Here is a 6,588-nt window from a genome sequence, read left to right on the forward strand (position 1 = left end):
GGTTGGAGCCTGTCTGAGGTCACTTCATAAGAAGTGGATCTTGCCTTTGAACAGAAACTTCACTTGGCAGTTAGGGGATGTTCTAGCATTCTGGACACCTACTCATTAAGACTAAGAACCTTAAGAAGATTTTTTTTTAAGATTTTATTTATTTATTTGACAGAGATCACAAGTAGGCAGAGAGGGAGGCAGAGAGAGAGAGAGGAGGAAGGAGGCTCCTGCGGAGCAGAGAATCTGGGATCGCGACCTGAGCCAAAGGCAGAGGCTTTAACCCACTGAGCCACTCAGGTGCCCCTCAAGAAGTTTTTTTAAAAATTATTTGTTTTCCTTTTTGTTTCATGATAGAACTGAAGAAACCTTTCTGGACACACGTCCTACTCAGAGGAGGGATTAGCCCCATTGTTAAGGGTTAATCTTCCAACCTTTCATGGACTCTGCCTCCTATTACAACTATTCATCAGAGCTGCTCTTGGTCACCATAACAGTTGCTGTTCCACCACGCTCACAAGTATGAAAAAGTAACTGCTCTATTAAACTGAGGAAGGAAGGTGCAAGGGTGATATCATCTGGTACTAATTCACTGACCACTCACTCAAACAAATTTTTAATATCAAGCTCCTGAGATGTGCAAGAAAAGAGGGAATATTTTGCTGACCAGATGCAGATAGATGGACATAGTTTTTGTTTTTTAAGATTTTATTTATTTATTTGACAGACAAGTAGACAGAGTGACAGGTAGAGAGAGAGGAGGAAGCAGGCTCCCTGTCGAGCAGAGAGCCCAATGTGGGGCTTGATCCCAGGACCCTGGGGTCACGACCCAAGCGGAAGGCAGAGGCTTTAACCCACTGAGCCACCCAGGCGTCCCTAGAATGGTTTTTATACCTCAAATTGTTCTTCCTTTCTCTCTTTCTCCCCTCCATTCACCTTTCTGCCCATTATTGGCACAGGCTGAAGAAGCTAAAGACTGTCACTATTGTCAAAGATCAAGAGGCATCTCAGGGTACACCGAGAGATGTGGACATATGGTTGCCTTGCCTGGGGTTCCACAGCATGGATCCCAGGAGAAATTTCTAGGAACAGGGTATTAGGGACTGTTAGGGCAAAGACAAGGTAAAACTCAAACTGATAGTAAATCTCCTTTGGGACCAGATAGAAGAGGGAGCCAAGATTCTTCAAAAAGGATAAAAGGAAATCAAACCAAAGAAACTCCCAAGTTAAAATGTCCATCATATGCCAAAAAAATAGCAGTTCATGAGCCAAAATTGTTTATTTGGCTGGCACAGTGTGGTAACATTTTTCTAGTTAAATGTCAACATTTAGAAGTTTATATATTTCACATCAAAGTCCAAATTCCAGCAATCCTAGAAAACTCAAAAGGAGTCTGCTTTCTAACATGGCAGCACTGGCCAGCACTGAAACCCACCCACCACTGCTGACAGGTTGTGAAAACCAGCCACTGTCCCTGTGATCTGTTTGAATCATTTGCTTTAGTCACCTGGCCTTACAGGTACTTGATTTTCCATGCACTAGTTTAAATGGCTCTCCCAGGTCTACTACTGTGTTCATGCCTCTGACTTGGATAAACTGAAGGAGTTGCAAAGGGGAAATGTGGCAGACAATCTGTCCTGTGGGTTTTGACTCAGTGTCTTTCCATGAAGCACAAAACACGAGTTTACTGCATGACTAGACAGCCTCTCAATAGTGTTTCATAAATCGTTGTTTGCTTTTTATTATAAATTAAAATATGTTCTTTAATCTCCTTAATTGGATTTTGTGATAACTATTTATTCTTCATTATATAAAGCACCTACTATGAGCTGATCACTCTTCTAGGCTCTAGAAATATTTCAGAAGATAGGTGCTTCTCTTTCAGACCCAATTTATTGTGGAGAGATAGATAAGAGAAACAAATATCATTATTACAAAGAGTGATAAAAGATATTGAACAAATTAAACAAGGTAATATGGGGAAGGGCTGCTTCAGATAGGGCTAGATGTTCTAATCAATTAACTATTTTTTGAACATACAGAAAAGTGATAAGACACATACACGCCCCCCATCCCACCCCACCCCTCAAAATCACACATGCTTCCTGTCTTCTGCAGGACTCTCAAGGACTGCATCTTGCCTTTAAAGAAAAGGTTGTACTGGGGCACCTGGGTGGCCCAGTCAATTAAGTGTCCAACTCTTAAGTTTGGCTCAGGTCATGATCTCAGGGGTCATGAAATGGAGCCCTGCATGGAGCTCCATGCTGAGCATGGAGCCTGCTTAAGATTCCCTTTCTCCCCTCCTTTTGCCCATCTGCCCAACCCTGGTGCTCGCTCTCTCTCTCTCTCTCTCTCTCTCCCTCAAAAAATAAATAAATAAATAAATTTTAAAAACAAAGCAAAGGATGTACAATAGAAAGAGAAGTGGAAGTTCAGGTAATTATGCAGATAGTTCAGAGATTCACTGGGCGGTCTTGTGAAACCCGTAGGTGACTAGTTGAGAGCAGCCAGCTTAATCGATCTAGCTCTCAGTATTCTGGAGTAAACACTGTTAACCTACTGTTTTGTCACTTAGACAATGAGATTATTTCTGTGATGCGTGGATGTTACTTTGTTACTAAGTAACCATTCGTATTCTACCCTATTCATCTTTCAACCACCTATTTCCCCATGTGAGAAAATTTTCTCTATGGAGACAAATTAAGGGTTTCTTTATTGACTACTCTCTCAAGCTGTTGAGTTTAATATAATGAGAAAATGAGTATCAAGCAATAAAATAAACATCTTTTTAACTGGAGATATTTTTAATCTATCCCTGCAGGCTTTAAATATGTGTGTGTGTGTGTGTGTGTGTGTGTGTGTGTGTGTGTGTCATAGAATACATTTCTGAGGCACAGCAGTCATCTGTGGGAATGTTTAAAATCTAATTTCATAGAACTCCATCTGAAATAATTTATCTTACTGAAATCATACTAATCATGAAGCCCCTTTAGGCTATCTTTTTTATTTCAGCCACATATGTCTCACCATTAAGTTCTTATTTGTCATTATTCAATAGCCTCTTCACTTTAATAAAAATAACACTCCAGCTCTTAGATGGTTATGAGGAAAAACTACTTCATTTTTCCAAATGTTGTAAAGATTATAATTACTATGTTAAGTGCAATGAACTAAAAATATGGTATTCTTCTCATTCTTTACTACATAGCAATATTGTAAAATTCCATTCTGCCCCCTTCCATGTTTTTTTAAACATAATTGTCTTTGTCCATAGGCAAAATAAATAAAACAAAAACATTGAAAATCTAAATTTCACAATATTCCCAAAGCCAAAGGCACTTTTGAGCTTGTTTTTCTGATCGATAAAGGAGTAAGTATGTTTACATATATAGACAGGATACACACAGTTATGGGAGAGACCAAAGGAGCTGCAAAATAAAAGCACCAGCTAGTGCAGACGTACTTGTGTCTGTGACGCCAGCACAAACAATGGGAATAAGTAGAGCGAAGTCAATGACTGCACTGTCTGTGCCCTGCTTTCTACTTTAAAAAGATGTGGGGCAGTTTACTGGGTGCCTCAGTCAGCTATGTGGCTGACCTTGGCTCAAGTCATGATCTCGGAGTTCTGGGTTCGAGCCCCAAGTAGGGCTCTACACACAGCAAGTAGTCTACTCATCCCTCTGCCTTTCCTTTTGCCCCTTCCCTCCACCCCCACTTATGCTCTCTCTCTCCAATAAATAAAATCTTTTAAAAAATAATAATTAAAAGTAAAAGGATGGGGGTTTTTATCATTTTTTGTAGGTTTCTCATTTTTTTCATTGTTGTTTTTACATGAAACTATTTTAATGTATCAGAATATGTTGTTCAATTCTAAACAGCAAGCACCTGTATGGCTTAGCCAGTAGAGCACCAGACTCTTGATTGCAGTGTCATGAGTTCTACCCCTACACTGATGTAGAGATTACTTAAATATTCTAAATAGAGTATCCAGGTAACCCCTATATTCTCCTAACTCCATGACACATTTCTTTGCTTTTTTTATTTAAGACAGCACTACCGGGATGCCTAGATGGTTCAGTGGGTTAAGCCTCTGCCTTCAGCTCAGGTCATGATCCCAGGGTCCTAGGATCAAGTCCCACATCAGGCTCTCTGCTCGTCAGGGAGCCTGCTTCCAGTCTCTCTCTGCCTGTCTCTCTGCCTAGTTGTGATCTACTTGTGATCTCTCTGTCAAATAAATAAATTTAAAATAAAAATCTTTAAGACAGCACTACCATATGTTCAAACTTCAAAAAGATAGGAATTTTCTCAGGACACTGGTTAGCTGTCTAGAAAATACATATTTATACATATATACATATATAGTAATCATATCTCAATAGTGTAACCTCTGCTACAAACATGTTCAAAGAAAAACAGATTTTCATATTTCAGTTTTAATAAAATTCATATTTCAAATTAGTGCAATTAAAGAAAAATTCTGAATAAATATATTTAAATATTATTTTAAAAGAGTTACAAAAGTGGACTTCAAACATGATTATTCAACAAACCGTTACTCAAATCATATACCAAAATCATTTCTCACTCATCTCAACACTCTCAGACACAATTTACATAGTTAAATATTTAATCCATACCTATATGGAACATAAACCATGTAAGAAAATAAAATATATCTACCAAAAATAAAAGAATAGCACACTTTTGATATTCTATATACATTGTGTGATTTAAACTTTATTTTTTAAAAATTTCAAATTACTCTATACATGAAAATAAACCAAGAAAGACTGAACTATATGAAAGGACACAAACAAACAGTTGTTTCTGAGAAGTCTCTTATTTTATTCATATTAACATGCCATAAAAATAGATGCTTCATCTCTTTGTACAGTTAGTATGATTCCAGGCACTTTTTTCTTCAAATCAAATTTACATCCTTAAGAAATGCCTGTCAGGGGGAAAAAGAAAACTATTATTTATATTCTGATTCTTAATGTACTTAAAAGTATGCATAGTTTTAATATAGTTATATTTTATTTTATTTTGCTGAAGGAATCTGTGGGCTCAATTTATAATTTAATTCTGAGAATATAAGCTAATGAGTGTGGAGGGGTAGAGGGGTCAATCAGTACTTTTAGATACTTTAAATTATGACTCCCCCATTAAAGTTTTATGATATCTAAATAAACCAAAAATGAACTTGGCATAACCTAAGTAACATAAATATTCTTAAAATCTGTTAATCTCTAATACTGTATTTCTAATACCTTGTTAAATAAATAATTATAAACAGATATTACGATAGAAATATGTCTTTCTCTGCAATTTCTAAGGGGCATATTTTTCAGCTCTGTCTTCTATGAATCTAGTTCTACGAGAATGTAAGTTTATATGCAGTATTTGGAATTATAGTACAGCATTCATTTTTTGAGAATTTTCATGGTTATTTTGTTGGTTTTTTGACTTTATGCAAATTCACTCATTCACATAAAATATATTAAAACAAAGAAAGATAAATGTGTCTTGATTTAGATCACTTCAATAGCCTAATGAATTTTCTTTATTTATTCATGGTTTATATTATTCAAAAGGTTTGAGATAGATTGAGAGTTATTATTCAAATATCTTGCCTCTGAACATTAAAATGATCTTCTCTTAATCTAAAAAAAAGAAAATAAAAGAAAGAAAGAAAGAAAAAATTGGGGAAAGCCTGGGTGGTGCAGTTGGTTAAGCATCCAAACTTTTGGTTTCAGATCAGGTCATGACCTAAGGGTTGTAAGATCCAGCCCCAAATCAGGCTCCACACTCAATGCAGAATCTGTTTCAGACTCTCTCTCCCTCTCTTTCTTCCCCTTTCTGCTGCACTCTCTCTCTAAAATAAATAAACCTTTTTAAAAAGGGAGAGAGAGAGAACTTTTAAAATTCTGAAACTGTGAATATGCAGAATTAAGAGTATCAATTATTATTATTTATTTACAATTGCTTTTTAAATAAGAATAGAAATAGACAACAAGTCAAGATTGTCTTAGTAATTGGCACAATGAAACTGTGAGATGAGTTAAGTAAATCCCCATGCAGTTACTTGGGTAGATCAAGTTTCATGGGCTAAATCAAGAGATTCAGAGATAATTCTATATACACATTCCATGACTTCCATTTCTATGTCACAAACTGTGAAAACCTGTTTTTTTTTAATTTTTTATTTTTTATAAACATATATTTTTATCCCCAGGGGTACAGGTCTGTGAATCACCAGGTTTACACACTTCACAGCACTCACCAAAGCACATACCCTCCCCAATGTCCATAATCCCACCCCCCCTTCTCCTAAACCCCCTCCCCCCAGCAACCCTCAGTTTGTTTTGTGAGATTAAGAGTCACTTATGGTTTGTCTCCCTCCCAATCCCATCTTGTTTCATTGATTCTTCTCGTACCCACTTAAGCCCCCATGTTGCATCACTACTTCCTCATATCAGGGAGATCATATGATAGTATTTACCCTAAAGATACAAATGTAGTGATCCAAAGGGGCATGTGCACCCGAATGTTTATAGCAGCAATGTCCACAATAGCCAAACTATGGAAAGAACCTAGATG

The sequence above is a fragment of the Mustela nigripes genome, chromosome 3, assembly GCF_022355385.1.
Source record: "Mustela nigripes isolate SB6536 chromosome 3, MUSNIG.SB6536, whole genome shotgun sequence".
NCBI classification, from domain to species: Eukaryota; Metazoa; Chordata; class Mammalia; order Carnivora; family Mustelidae; genus Mustela; species Mustela nigripes.